The following is a 16201-nucleotide window of genomic DNA, read 5'->3' on the forward strand; positions in this document are numbered from 1 at the left end:
GGAAACAATGTGGTAGTTTATTTCAACTTTTAAAGGTTTTTTAAAATACTACTACGAATTTATCCGGTGTTTATTATTGTACTAGTATTAAAGTTTTAGAACATTGCATGTTTATTGGTATTGCTTTAAATGATTGTTATAAAAAAATGATTTGAAGGATGTATCATATCAAATGATCATTAAGTGGCTTAAATATTTTCTTGAAATTCCCGATGTTTTTTTAATTGCTAAGATTTTAGATCCTACAATGAAAATTAGCGGTGTTTATCGTCTGTTAGAAATTTATTATGGTACCTTTAGAGATATTTATGAGTCAAGATTAAGAAATAATGAAATGCTAGAATGGTACCTTCCGAACTTGGATGATATTAAACATAGAATAGATAACACACTTAGAGCTTTGTTTAATGACTATGAACAAAAATATATGCTTGCAAACCCCTCATACTCTTCAAGTGGCACTACTAGTTCACAAGGTCAATATGGCTCCTCCACCTTAGGAAGTAGTTTTGATCAAAACGAATGGGCTCAAGCCGCTTATTCATTTATGAATACACAAAGGAGCTATACTACTAACGAGCTAGATATATATTTGTCTAGTACATTTGCTTTCAAAAATGTAGGTGGTATACAATTTGACGTCTTGAGATGGTGGTCCATGCACGAGAGGGAATATCCCATACTCGCCACCATGGCCAAGGAGTTATTCGCGGTCCCGGCCTCCACGGTCTCCGTCGAGCAAGCATTTAGCGTTGGTGGGCTTGTCTTGGACAAAAGAAGAAGCAACATGGATCCTCGAAACATGGAGGCCACCATGTTGCTTGATGATTGGTCCAAAGCCGAGTTGCGACAACAAGAGAATGAATGGGATCAAGCCGACGAGAGCCCAAACGATGAATTCACCGAGTCCGAACGATCCGAGCCCGGCGAGGACTACGATTAGGTAAGTTAAGGTAAAAGAACTACGTGGGCTTTGATTCTTCATTATTCAATGAAGATACGTAGGCCACTCAATTTTAATATAAATATTAAAATTGAGCTCAAGCCCTTAATTTTTTTTCCCCCCTGTTAGACAACTCTCTTTCGGAATTTATTGTAAACTTGTAATGAATTAGTTATTTAGTTAGTGTTAGTTTGTTTACTTATTCAATTTTGAAAATTGTAATTTGTATCCTTATAATATTTTTTGTATACATAGAATAAATTCAATTTTTATGCACTATTTTGATTGTCAATGTGTTAGAATTATTGTACTTTTATTGTATTTAAATTTTCAACACAAGTCATTTAATAAATAAAAGAAAACACAAGCATTACTTAAGAATTAAGATGACATAACAAAATATTATGTTAAAAATATATTAATTGTCATGTTTATTGTAATGACCCGACTTTTAATTGAGGATTTAAAATCTTCTAATGACAGATTAAGGATTTATTATGACAATTAGGGTTCGGCATCCATTAATAAAATACGGACTTATATGAATTTGATGATTTATATACGTGATGATTTATTTTCATTTTTATTTTCAATGGATGATGCACTCAAAATATATTTTGAGTCTATTAATTTATTACCGATGATTTAACATTGAAGTGTTAAATATAGATCTTTTAATTGATTGTTAAAATGAGCCTATGTGATTATTTAATTTATTAAATTGACAAACTCAAATGGATTTTTATGCTTCAATGGAAATTAGGTACATGTTAATGCATTTATATAAGATTGGGCTTACTTATGTGAATGATTAATGTGTTAATCTTTAGATATTTCTTTGATCTTAGATATTTTTACTAAGTGTGATTAAAGAATACATGGTTCTCAATCATCCACCAATCCCATTCTACCTCTTTAAAATAACTCCACCACTTCACTTTTCTTTTTACATCTCAACTCCTGCCGCCCCAAGTTTACACAGCAGATTCACGAGACAACAACATACACCACATATGTTAAGGTTTTTCTCCTTAAGCTTATTTCAGTTAACCTGTGCAGAGAACCACCAAAGCCACATACAATTACTTGATATTTCTTTATGTGTTTACAAGATATGGCTTACGATCTGAAATTTCAGATTTTTAAACTACAAGAAAAGATGTTCAGATGTTATAAGCAATTGTTATATATGATATTTACAGTATGAGAATGATATGTGCTAATAAAAATCCTATGCTATGTGTGAACTGGTATGTGGCTGAGCTTTGTATATGTGAGTGATGGGATCAGAGGGAGGCGGCAGCCGCGGTGGCTCGTCGCCGGCGACGGAGCGGCGGCGGTGAACCTGCCGTTGTCTCCGATCTGCCAAGAATCAAAGGGGAAGAAGAGAGGGTTTTTAGCTTCAAGTTTTAAAAAGGAAATGAGGAAAAGAAAAAGAAAAAGAGAATAGGGGAACTTAGGGTTTACCTGGGTTGTCGGCGGCTGCGGCTTCGCCGGAAATCGGAGGAAGACAAGGACGACGGCGGCGGTAGCCATTAGGGCTGCTGGACCGGCCGAAAGAGGGGGAGGCGGCGGCGTTTTACGTCGTTCGTCGGCCCAGAGAGAGATTGAGACGAGGGAGATAGAGATAGAGGGGTCAGGGAGAGGAGGAGACACCGGAGGCTGCGGCGCACCGCGAAGGTGGCTGTCTGCCGCCTTGTTCCGGCAGATCGAGGAAAGGGAGAGAGAGTCGGCGGCGGACGTCTACTGTCTTGTTTACGGCAGAGATTGAGCGAGAGGGATAGAGGCAGGGGCAAAGAAAGTGAGAGTTCAGGGAAGGAGAAAGGGAGTCGCCGCGTCGCTCGCCGGCGGCGGCGGCGGAGGCGGCAGACGTCCGAGAGAGATGAGAGGGTGTGTGAGGCGCAGCTTTTGATGTGTGTGTGCTGAGTGTGTTTTAGTGTGTGTATTTAATTTAGGGTTAGCATGATGTTGGGCCTTGGGCCCTCATTTAATTAGCTGATGGGCTTAGATTTAAATGTTTGGGCTCGGCCCTTTACAAATAAAAGCTGATGGGCTTATTTCATTTAAAGGATTTGGGCCTTTATTAAACAAGAAAATTGAATGGATCTAATTTATCTAATTAATTTGGGCTTATATCCATTTAAATTATTTGAGCTCTTAATTATTAATTTAATTTGAGCTTGATTAATTTAATTATATATAAACCTTTAAATTAATTATATAAATGGAGTTCTTTTATTTCAAGTATTTATAAATGGACTTTAAAATAAAATATTTTGAGTTAAACTCTTATTTAAGGAATTCTTTTCAAATGGCTTATTAATATGGATTATTTAAAAAAGATTAAATTGTTTTAAGTATGAGAAAGCAGGATCTATGATGATTTAATTTGTCTATGTGATATTATTTAATTTGTTATTAAATGACGGAATATTTGACTTGATGGCATGAGTAGAACGAGTTATGATTGATGCGCATGTTGATGTTCGAATAAATAGTTTCGAACCTAAATGTTAGTTATGTGATAAATGTTTTGAGTTTAAGGTTTTGACGAGATAAGATTAATATGGATGCTAGAACCCTAAAATCATTAAAGGAGATAGTTTAGTTTAGAGACCTATCTTCCTTTCTTACACGACTTTCTTCTCGAACTTATCGACTCTTCGTCAATAAAGGTCCAGACGGGAAGTGAAAGCTAAAGAAGGAGGTAACTCTACGCCCCTAGTGGGAACGGAATAAGGTGGGCTTTCTTAAAACACGTATATAGAGATCCCCTGCATACAGGCCTCTTATACGAAACGAAATGAATGACGTGATATAACTGTATTATTTCAAATGATGAATGGTTCTTACGAAATGAAATGTTTATGGAAATGATTAATTGATGAATGGTTCTTATGAAAGTAAAGGAAATGTTTATGAAATGATTGTCTGCCAAAAATGTTTATGTTTTATGTATGTATCCTATCTGTGTTGGTTCGCCAACTATAAAGGAAATCGAATTCGGACCCTACGCTAGACGAAGGTTTGCTAGTAAGGGTTAACGTGTACACTCATGGAGACTGTGTGTCGCTTGCGACCGGTCTTGGCGTCCGTGGAAGGAGGCCTCCTTCCCGGCGTGTAAAAGGAACAGATATGGATCATACAGACTGAAAATGGGATGGCCATCCAATCTTATGAAATGAAAGAAAATGTTTAGTAAGCACGGGTCCTTCAAGTAAAACCGTGTGTGTTACTGTTGGCAGTACAATAAATGATAAAATGTTATGATAAAATGTTATGTTTCCGGCATATGTTCACTGAGTATTTTTACTCAGCCCTGCATGTTGTTTTTCCTAATGTGCAGGTTGAGCGGGTGATGGAATGGAGTGGAGTTGAGCGGGTGTACCTTTCTGACGTGAACTAGTAATGTAACCTTGAGTATACATCTTCATATGTATAACTCACACGTATTTCCGCTGCAAGTTACTCTTATCATGTTAATGTTTTATTTCAAGAATGATACTCTTTTGTTGGGTAATCCACTTCGACGGGCCTTCCCGAACAAACGTCTTGTATGTACTCAAGTGATCAGTTATGATCCTAGTGTTATATAAATAAATGTCTCTTTTCGTTAAATGTTTGATTGTTAGGTAAATGCCCCTTTCTTTCCCCGCTTCTTAATCCCTTCCCAAGTCATAACCCCGGTTAAGCCATCCTTAGGGATTGCGGGCTGTGACAGAGTGGTATCAGAGCAGTTCGTTTGCTCTGGACCCTAGAAGTTCCTTTCAAAGTAAAGCCTAGATCGAGTCACTATACTTATATGGGTTCATACGACACCGCTCAACACTCCATTGCATCACGCTCGATCAAAGAAAGAGGTAACTAAAGTTACAATGTTTAATTATGTTATGGTTTTAAATAGTTGCAAGGTTGTGATTGTGAAACGCATGTTATGAATGAAATGTAGATGATTTACCTTTTTATGGCACAATTTGTGCATATTATGTTGATACGATTGTACGAATGAAAGGACATGGACACGTTTTTCAAGGAACATAGATTGTTATGAGTTAAATGATCATAATTGGAAAAGAACATAGATTGATGGATTAATAGGATATTCCTATATTCTAGATGCTTGATATGTCGAATGAGAAAAATGACTGAACACCTCGAGTGTTTTGGTTTCCTTCGGGAGATTGTAGTTTCGTTGAAACTCAAAGATAGACTGAAAAGATACGTGCAACGTTGATAGTAGGTCAACGAAAGGTGGCATGAGACAACTTCAAGATGGACGTTACACCATGAAGGTTTTAAGCATAGTCTCTACGTTCGTAAGTTCACACATGACAGAATATCGAATTATCTTTGTTTCATGATGAGTTATAGAAAGAATATGGTTTGCCTGTTACATTACTATGTTGTAATATGTCTACTTATGTAAGAATGTTGAATGTTCAGAATATGAGTCTAGAACAAAGGATCCTAAGTTTGAACTTTTAGCTTGCTGCGAGCTGAAGTTTTGTTATATACAGTATCTTGAGGGTTTAGAAGACCTAGAATTACCAAGTTCGGGATTATGTTTCCCGTGTAACTGGGAAGTGATTATGCTGGACCTGGCCAGTCCACGTGATCCAAATCTCAGTAGACGTCTTTTGGGTTAATAAACCCCTGTATTTCAACTTCAGTTTAAAAATCAGATGGGTTCTCACTCTAGGTCATTTTGTTCGACCTGGTAGTTACTCCCTTCTACCCTCTGGTTATTTATTTGAGTCTCTTGAACAAATTTTCTGCAACACTTTATTTTGATATCATTTTAGATTTGAGCTTTTACAACTTTTGAGTTGCCCTAGTAGATTCTTTTGAGGTATACGACTAAGAAGTGTTAGTATATTGACTTAGTAAGTCACCCAAACTATAGCTTGGTTAACTGTCCATCATTTTGTGTCTAAAATTAGTTGACATTAGTTCTCCTCCTATGATTATTATCAACCATACATTTTGTTAGCAATTTAGAGTACAAACCGTAATGTAGGGTTTCAGCACAAGGACTTGAGTTGTTTTGTCAATGATGGTTTTACGATCGAATCCTTACACGTGTAATATGTGGCAAGGAGTGTGTTGATTATCGCTTTTCTCTTGAAAATAGAATGTCTTGTAGACGAGGAACTAGAAACAAGGTGGGGACAGAAATAAACCATTACGAAAGGTTGAGAAACTTTTTCTCGAGTAAAGCTTGTTTTATTTATTGAAACCAAGAATCCAGTTGAGGGTAAACTCTAGATTAAGACGATGAAGAGAACCTTTGATTTTCTTTGTACCGCACAAGAACGACTTCATGTGTTGTGTTCCAGTTGACTAGATCTACAGATTTTGGTGGAAGCCAAAAGAAAAGCAATGACTCAAGAATGGTTAGCAAACTTGTCTTAGAAAGACTTTAAGACGGACACATATGACATATATTTTCAATATCTGCGATAGGAGGAGAGAAACGAAAATGTTCAATCTAAAGCAAAACAGGATATCTATGACCTAGTATGACCACATTTGTTGTGGCATGTCCGTTATGCCCCACAATAGGTGGACACCAATGAAAAGATCCCGAAAAAGTTTCGCCCTCGCCTAAAGTATGAGATAAGAATGGCACTCGCCAACCACGGTGAGTTTACGTACTCTGAATTGCTCAGCAAAACTCTAGACGCCGAGGTAGTTATGCGGGGATCACCCGGCACAAATTCAAACTGAACAAGGTGATCAAGACATGAAGAAAAAAAAAAACTTTCCACCCATAGAAGGAACGATGATAGTAACACGTAGTTATATGAACCTGTAATCGAATGTAGGATCACTTAAGGTGGTAGCGAATAACTTGATGTTATACCAATATGGAACGTAGATGTAACCCTAGCAATGAATTGGTTAGCTGAGAACTATGTCGCGATTTATGCAAAGTACGGGAAACCTCCTACAAACCCCAAGAATAGACAATTTAGGGTTCTTCATGAGAGAAGTATAAGAAGTATTATACCAGCTATTTCAAACTTACAAGCTAGGAAGGTTATAGATAAGAAACACTACCAAGTTTTCTTATATACCCAAACGGAGGAACTGGAACTGAAGGAATAGTCGAGGACGTAGCAAGACCGATGACGCAGTTATTTAGGAAAGGAATCAAGTATACTTGGACGGATGAGTATGACATAAATTTTCAGCAGCTCAAGGACATGCTAACTACTGCACCAGTGCTAGCAGTTCCAGAACCAGACAAGGAATATATGATCTACACGGATGCATCGGAGAATGGACTAAGTTGTGTGTTAATACAAGAGGGAAAGGTGATAGCATATGTGTCGCGATAACTCAGACCACATGAATTGAATTATCCGACCCATGATTTGGAATTAGCTGCAGGGGTACATGCATTGAAAATCTGGAGACATCACCTATATAGAGTTAGGTGTGAGGTATTCACCGATCATAAAAGTCAGAAATACTTTTTCGAGCAAAGGGATCTGAACATAAGGCAAAGAAAATGGCTCGAACTAGTAAAAGATTATGATTTTGGTATTAACCATCATATGGACAAGACCAATGTAGTAGATGATGCAGTGAGCCAGAAGGTCTCACTTTCTCACGAGAGAAATGAAACTTATAAAGGGATCTGTAAGATGAGGATAAAAGCGATTAAACCACCCAGCTTGAGAAAAATGGTGGTAGGAACACGAAGGAAAGATGAGAAGTTAGGAGTAAAGAATAAGGACAAGAAGTCTCAAGAATTACCACGAAGAATCAGATAATGCTATCTTCTTTGAAGGGAAGATATGCATCTTTATGACAATGAACTTAAGAATAAGATACAGCCACGACACCCTTATACTGCCACCAGGAAGTACTAATGTGTATTAAGATTTCTAATTTGGAAGAATAAAACGGGATATAACCTTATTTATAGAAATATGTCTTGCGTGCTAGCAAGTGAAGGTTTACAACAGATCATATGGTTACTTTGAGTCTTCGAGCTTGTAAAGTCAAGCTTAATGTCGTGTTTGGAACAAACCGAGCCCTTAACGGAACCAATGAATTTCTTTGTCAAGATGGATTTTTTTCGAATCCTGCCAACTTAAGCAAAGGTTGTCACGAAAGGGGGCAGTCAATGCCCACATGACTCGAGATTCCGTCGATGAATGAATAAAAGTTTATAACGACGTTTTAGACTGACTACCTATATACTCGTAATGATTGGTCTCCTTACACACTGTGTAAGTTGCCTTAAGAATGCTTTAGAGATATTAGTAGTTATAGTTCCACTTAAACAAAATAGAAATGACTGATAAGGTACCAATGTTTTAACAAGACGTATTCTAATGGAGAAGCAATGCCTCGTGATTAAGAAGTACCAAAGGCCTTATGATGAGTTACAACCTCTGAAATACAGAAATGGAAGTTGGATGATATAGAAACAAACTATGTTACAGGACTATCAACATCATAATAAGCAACCAGCTATATGGGTCATTATTGACTAGCTTACGAAGTGTAAGTACCTTATACCAAATTCAATCACTTATGAATCCGATAAGTTAGCCCAACTTTAGGTCAGAAGGATTGTACGTTTGCACGGAGTGCCAAACTCATTTTTATCAGATAGATATTTCAAGTTTACATCCAAATTGAGGATAAGCTCACAACAAGAAGGAAAACAAGGTTGAGTTTTAGTACAGTTTTTCACCCATAGAAAGATAGCCAAATCTTAAGGAATAATTCGAGCAATATAAGGTATGTGGAGGATGACCGAGCTAAATTGGGGTGAAAGCTGAGAACATGTTTTTGCCACTCATTGTGAGACATATAATACCAGTTATCAATCGACTATCGATAGGTTGGCAAATGAGGCGTTACGTGAGGAAATATAGATCACCACTTTGTTGGGATAAAATGACTAGATGATTGAAATCATCCGTCAAATTTGATAGTGAATAAAAGAGGGCCATGGTTGACAGAGTCATATGTTGACAAATGACGAATTGACCTATGATGTGAAAGTGGAGAGATAATCTCCATAAAAGTTCTCCATCAAGAGAAATCATTGGATTCAATGTGAAGGGTAAACCTAAACCCCGTTTTATAGGCTCATACGAGATTGTAGAAAGGATGGGACCAATAACTTACTGGTTAGCGTTAGCGCTAAGCTTTGAGAATGTGCGTAACGTATCCCTTGTGTCGCGAATATAAAAGTATGTATGATCCATAAGAACGACATTGTTATTAGTCAATATTTGAGCTACGAAGGAAGATCCAAATCTATCTTACATCGGGAAAATTCAGGTACTAAGGACTAAGTCGATACCGATGGTAAGGCACCTATGAATATATCATGGTCAAGAATAGACTACGGTCTAACAAGAAAGTGAAGTACTCAGAATTGTTTTCTGCGGTACAAATTTCGGGACGAAATTTCTTTTAAGGGGGATAGTATGTAATGACCCGACTTTTAATTGAGGATTTAAAATCTTCTAATGACAGATTAAGGATTTATTATGACAATTAGGGTTCGGCATCCATTAATAAAATACGGACTTATATGAATTTGATGATTTATATACGTGATGATTTATTTTCATTTTTATTTTCAATGGATGATGCACTCAAAATATATTTTGAGTCTATTAATTTATTACCGATGATTTAACATTGAAGTGTTAAATATAGATCTTTTAATTGATTGTTAAAATGAGCCTATGTGATTATTTAATTTATTAAATTGACAAACTCAAATGGATTTTTATGCTTCAATGGGAATTAGGTACTTGTTAATGCATTTATATAAGATTGGGCTTACTTATGTGAATGATTAATGTGTTAATCTTTAGATATTTCTTTGATCTTAGATATTTATACTAAGTGTGATTAAAGAATACATGGTTCTCAATCATCCACCAATCCCATTCTACCTCTTTAAAATAACTCCACCACTTCACTTTTCTTTTTACATCTCAACTCCTGCCGCCCCAAGTTTACACAGCAGATTCACGAGACAACAACATACACCACATATGTTAAGGTTTTTCTCCTTAAGCTTATTTCAGTTAACCTGTGCAGAGAACCACCAAAGCCACATACAATTACTTGATATTTCTTTATGTGTTTACAAGATATGGCTTACGATCTGAAATTTCAGATTTTTAAACTACAAGAAAAGATGTTCAGATGTTATAAGCAATTGTTATATATGATATTTACAGTATGAGAATGATATGTGCTAAGAAAAATCCTATGCTATGTGTGAACTGGTATGTGGCTGAGCTTTGTATATGTGAGTGATGGGATCAGAGGGAGGCGGCAGCCGCGGTGGCTCGTCGCCGGCGACGGAGCGGCGGCGGTGAACCTGCCGTTGTCTCCGATCTGCCAAGAATCAAAGGGGAAGAAGAGAGGGTTTTTAGCTTCAAGTTTTAAAAAGGAAATGAGGAAAAGAAAAAGAAAAAGAGAATAGGGGAACTTAGGGTTTACCTGGGTTGTCGGCGGCTGCGGCTTCGCCGGAAATCGGAGGAAGACAAGGACGACGGCAGCGGTAGCCATTAGGGCTGCTGGACCGGCCGAAAGAGGGGGAGGCGGCGGCGTTTTACGTCGTTCGTCGGCCCAGAGAGAGATTGAGACGAGGGAGATAGAGATAGAGGGGTCAGGGAGAGGAGGAGACACCGGAGGCTGCGGCGCACCGCGAAGGTGGCTGTCTGCCGCCTTGTTCCGGCAGATCGAGGAAAGGGAGAGAGAGTCGGCGGCGGACGTCTACTGTCTTGTTTACGGTAGAGAGTGAGCGAGAGGGATAGAGGCAGGGGCAAAGAAAGTGAGAGTTCAGGGAAGGAGAGAGGGAGTCGCCGCGCCGCTCGCCGGCGGCGGCGGCGGAGGCGGCAGACGTCCGAGAGAGATGAGAGGGTGTGTGAGGCGCAGCTTTTGATGTGTGTGTGCTGAGTGTGTTTTAGTGTGTGTATTTAATTTAGGGTTAGCATGATGTTGGGCCTTGGGCCCTCATTTAATTAGCTGATGGGCTTAGATTTAAATGTTTGGGCTCGGCCCTTTACAAATAAAAGCTTATGGGCTTATTTCATTTAAAGGATTTGGGCCTTTATTAAACAAAAAAATTGAATGGATCTAATTTATCTAATTAATTTGGGCTTATATCCATTTAAATTATTTGAGCTCTTAATTATTAATTTAATTTGAGCTTGATTAATTTAATTATATATAAACCTTTAAATTAATTATATAAATGGAGTTCTTTTATTTCAAGTATTTATAAATGGACTTTAAAATAAAATATTTTGAGTTAAACTCTTATTTAAGGAATTCTTTTCAAATGACTTATTAATATGGATTATTTAAAAAAGATTAAATTGTTTTAAGTATGAGAAAGCAGGATCTATGATGATTTAATTTGTCTATGTGATATTATTTAATTTGTTATTAAATGACGGAATATTTGACTTGATGGCATGAGTAGAACGAGTTATGATTGATGCGCATGTTGATGTTCGAATAAATAGTTTCGAACCTAAATGTTAGTTATGTGATAAATGTTTTGAGTTTAAGGTTTTGACGAGATAAGATTAATATGGATGCTAGAACCCTAAAATCATTAAAGGAGATAGTTTAGTTTAGAGACCTATCTTCCTTTCTTACACGACTTTCTTCTCGAACTTATCGACTCTTCGTCAATAAAGGTCCAGACGGGAAGTGAAAGCTAAAGAAGGAGGTAACTCTACGCCCCTAGTGGGAACGGAATAAGGTGGGCTTTCTTAAAACACGTATATAGAGATCCCCTGCATACAGGCCTCTTATACGAAACGAAATGAATGACGTGATATAACTGTGTTATTTCAAATGATGAATGGTTCTTACGAAATGAAATATTTATGGGAATGATTAATTGATGAATGGTTCTTATGAAAGTAAAGGAAATGTTTATGAAATGATTGTCTGCCAAAAATGTTTATGTTTTATGTATGTATCCTATCTGTGTTGGTTCGCCAACTATAAAGGAAATCGAATTCGGACCCTACGCTAGACGAAGGTTTGCTAGTAAGGGTTAACGTGTACACTCATGGAGACTGTGTGTCGCTTGCGACCGGTCTTGGCGTCCGTGGAAGGAGGCCTCCTTCCCGGCATGTAAAAGGAACAGATATGGATCATACAGACTGAAAATGGGATGGCCATCCAATCTTATGAAATGAAAGAAAATGTTTAGTAAGCACGGGTCCTTCAAGTAAAACCATGTGTGTTACTGTTGGCAGTACAATAAATGATAAAATGTTATGATAAAATGTTATGTTTCCGGCATATGTTCACTGAGTATTTTTACTCAGCCCTGCATGTTGTTTTTCCTAATGTGCAGGTTGAGCGGGTGATGGAATGGAGTGGAGTTGAGCGGGTGTACCTTTCTGACGTGAACTAGTAATGTAACCTTGAGTATACATCTTCATATGTATAACTCACACGTATTTCCGCTGCAAGTTACTCTGATCATGTTAATGTTTTATTTCAAGAATGATACTCTTTTGTTGGGTAATCCACTTCGACGGGCCTTCCCGAACAAACATCTTGTATGTACTCAAGTGATCAGTTATGATCCTAGTGTTATATAAATAAATGTCTCTTTTCATTAAATGTTTGATTGTTAAGTAAATGCCCCTTTCTTTCCCCGCTTCTTAATCCCTTCCCAAGTCATAACCCCGGTTAAGCCATCCTTAGGGATTGCGGGCTGTGACATTTATAAAATATAAATTTTCAACAAGTCATTTAATTTAAAAATATGACATAAAAGATATTACATGTTTATATTTTCGATTTCAACACATGTTTATATTTTATATTGTAAGTTCAATTAAAATTTTGAAATTTCATCACAAATCATTTAATTTCATAAAATATACATTTTCAACACAAGTCATTTAATTTAAAAATATGACATAAAAACTATTACATGTTTATATTTTTTTCGATTTCAACACATGTTTAATTTCATAAAATATAAATTTTCAACACAAGTCATTTAATTTTAAAATATGACATAAAACATTTAATTGCATAAAAGGAAAAAAAATATGACATAATAAATCATTTAATTTCATCACAATCATTAAATTTTCTACACAAGTCATTTATATTATATATTTTAAGATTTAAGTTGAATTAGAATTTTGAAATTTCATCACAAATCATTTAATTTCATAAAAAAGAATACAAAAAAAAATTGAAAAAAAAGGAAAAAGCCCGGAACCGCCGGTTTTCGGCCCTTGAACCGCCGGTTTTCGGCCCGGCCCGGAACCGCCGGTTCAGGGTCAGAAAACCGGCCCTTTACATTTCATCCGGGCCAGTTCAGGTTCGCCGGATTCTCGACCCTGAACCGCCGGTTCGGGCCCGGAACCGGCGGTTCCTGAACCGGCGGCAACACTAGCATGATCGAGGCCAATTGTTGTTGCATCTCGAACTGGTTTGTCACGGCGCTAGCCTCCACTCTCCGTCCACGGACTGACTTTTGTTGGGAACTTTCGGCCAAGGTCTTGAAAATTCCTTTTAACTCAGTTGCCGTCTTCCGAGCTATGTTTCCTCCTGCCGTGCTATCCACCATAAATTGGACAGTTTGTACTAACCCATCGTAGAAGAACTGCATCAACATAACATTAGTGAATTGATGATGAGGGCATTGACGGATGAGTTCTTCATATCTCTCCCAAGCTTCATGCAAAGGCTCATCCGCTCCTTGGGTGAACTCCATTATCCTCGTTCTCAGCTCCTGCGTTTTGTGGCTTGGGTAGTATTTCAGCATAAATTTTTCACAAGCATCTCCCCAAATAGTGATAGAATTGGGCGGCAGAGCTAGCATCCACGTCCTCGCCCGGTCTTTAAGTGCATAAGGAAAGCACTTGAGCTTGAGTTGGTCCTCCGTGAGGCTAAGCAGTGGTATGGTTTGCACTTGGGTGCAAAAATCCCGAATGAATTGCAGCGCATCCTCGCTTGGCATCCCATGGAACATCGGCAGTAAACTCGAGTCATTGGGTTTGAGATTATAGTTTCTCACTGCGGTGGGGAGTACAATCGCTGAAGTGTTTGTATCTCCAATTACAGGCCTGGTGAAGTCTCCCATGTACTCCATGTTCTGGGCCATCTCCTTCTTCTCCTCGTGTATAATCTGTTCTGCTTGGTCCTGTTCAGAGCTGGTTTCTTCCTTGTTTGTGTTCTGCTCAGTGCGGAAGTCGGCAGGGCTGGCCTGGTTTGCGCTGGAATTGGCAGAGCTGGCCTGGGCTGCGCTGGACTTAGTAGGGCTGACAGCGCTCAACTCGTTAGGGCTGGCCTCTTCCTCCTTAGTGTGTTCTGTCGTGTCTATGATCTGCTCTGTATGGTCGGAGCTGGCTTCCTCCTCTACTACGGTCTGCTCTGGAACGTCAGGATCAGAGTCAGAGCTGGACTCGGTAGAGCTGGCAGCGCTGTCCTCGGCGAACACTCCTTTGCAGCTATACTTCTTGAAAATCCCTTCGCTCGTACTATGCAACGAGGACACAAGTTTGCCTTTAAGACTATGGCATCCCTGCATGCACAACACTAAACAAACGGATTAAACGCACCGAGTGGAAGAAACGTAAAAACAAAAAATGAGAAAAACTGGAATTTAAATAAAGCAAGTAAAAACGACACAACTAAAATGCCTAAAACTTTCCTCGGCAACGGCGCCAAAATTTGACTCAACCTAAACACTACTCTAGATTGACTCGCAATAGTACGGGATCTATTGTAACGTGTAAGTTAACCCAAGTCGTCTCACAAGGAAAGTCTTTAAGGGCTTCTAATTGTATCATAAGAAAATCAGTAAAGATTTTGATTATTAATCTAGAACTGAAACTTAAAAACTGAATTAAAACCGAATTGTAAAATTACTAAGCGAATTAAACTATTAACCCTAGGTAAAATTAAAACAACTTAAATTAAACCTAACTTAAGAAATTAAATACTTGTAAATTAAAAACCAACTAATCTAGGCATAAAACTAAAGTGCATAATTTAAATTGCATAATCAAAAAAGGAAGCATAAACATGAACTAAAAACGTAAACATGATTAAACAAATGAAATTGAATTGAAATACCAAATACCGTAAACGTCTTGAACGTGTAATTGTGTCACGCAATCACAATCCAAGAATAAAAGCTAAACAAAACTAAATTGAAACCTAATTAAAAACAATGAAAATCGACAACTATGAAAACATTAAGAAAGCAAGTAAAATCCTAAATTTTCGGCTGCCAAGGGAAAGATGATCTCAAGGAAGGACGAAAATTAGGGCAAGGAAGAGTTGGTTTCTATGAAAAACTAAGCCATATTTATAGACTTCAAATCCTTCTTGATCACCATGAAAGTTGCCTTGCAAAGTAGAACTCTAAAGGTAACAAAATCGTGCAAGATAAGGCAACTCTCCAGCTGGATGCGGGCTCTGGAAAACACTCATACTCTTGCCGAATTCGCAGCTCTGAAAAGGGCAGTGCAGAGTTGATAGTCAGCTCTGGCAGTCAAGGCAGAGCTGGAAGTTAGCTCTGGAAATTAGCTCTGGCGAGAGTAACTCAGCTCTGGAAGGCGAACTCTGGTGCGTCAGCTCGGGAAAGGTAGTCAGCTCTGGCAAGATGGGCAAAGCTGAAAAGTCCAGAGCTGAAAAGTCAGCTCTGGCGAGAATGGGCAGAGCTGAAAAGTCCAGAGCTGAAAAGTCAGCTCTGGCGTCGCGTGCGCTGAAAAGTCCAGAGCTGAAAAGTCAGCTCTGGCAGTTGACTCTGGCGTACAGAGCTGAAAAGTCAGCTCTGTCGGTTGACTCTGGCACTTAGCTCTGCTTTGCTCTGGAGATATCTGCTCTGCTCTGGAGATGTCTGCTCTGCTCTGCTACGCGGGCTTTCAGCTCTGGCGCGGGCTTTCAGCTCTGGCTTTTCAAGTCGGCTCAGCTCTGGCGACAGAGCTATGCTAAAAACACCATTTTTAGCCCAAAAATCTCCAAAATTGCATTCTTCCATCTATAAAACCTAAATCTCCTGCAAAGCATCAAACAAACCATAAAACGCACCAATTTCCAGAAGATTTAACTTAAAATATGCGCATTCAAACCCCTAAAAGTAGAACAATTAAGCATAAATCAAAGGTAAACCAGTGGACCATACTATTTATAGAGGAATCATTGGATCACTAATTTATCTCACAACTTGCAGGCCAAACATCTTCTTTGTAGTAGGAGTCTGTGCTTGTTATC

The 16201-nt window shown here is 38.2% G+C and overlaps 1 non-coding gene across 1 annotated transcript; it reads left to right on the forward strand.

Annotated features, from left to right (window-relative positions):
• The first annotated feature begins 13605 nt into the window (after positions 1 to 13605).
• On the forward strand, positions 13606 to 13712 carry LOC130987315 (small nucleolar RNA R71). Its single transcript, XR_009089703.1, has one exon. It is a non-coding gene; the product is annotated as a small nucleolar RNA R71 (small nucleolar RNA).
• The last annotated feature ends 2489 nt before the right edge of the window (positions 13713 to 16201 follow it).

Source organism: Salvia miltiorrhiza, chromosome 5 (assembly GCF_028751815.1).
Source record: "Salvia miltiorrhiza cultivar Shanhuang (shh) chromosome 5, IMPLAD_Smil_shh, whole genome shotgun sequence".
Lineage (NCBI taxonomy): Eukaryota > Viridiplantae > Streptophyta > Magnoliopsida > Lamiales > Lamiaceae > Salvia > Salvia miltiorrhiza.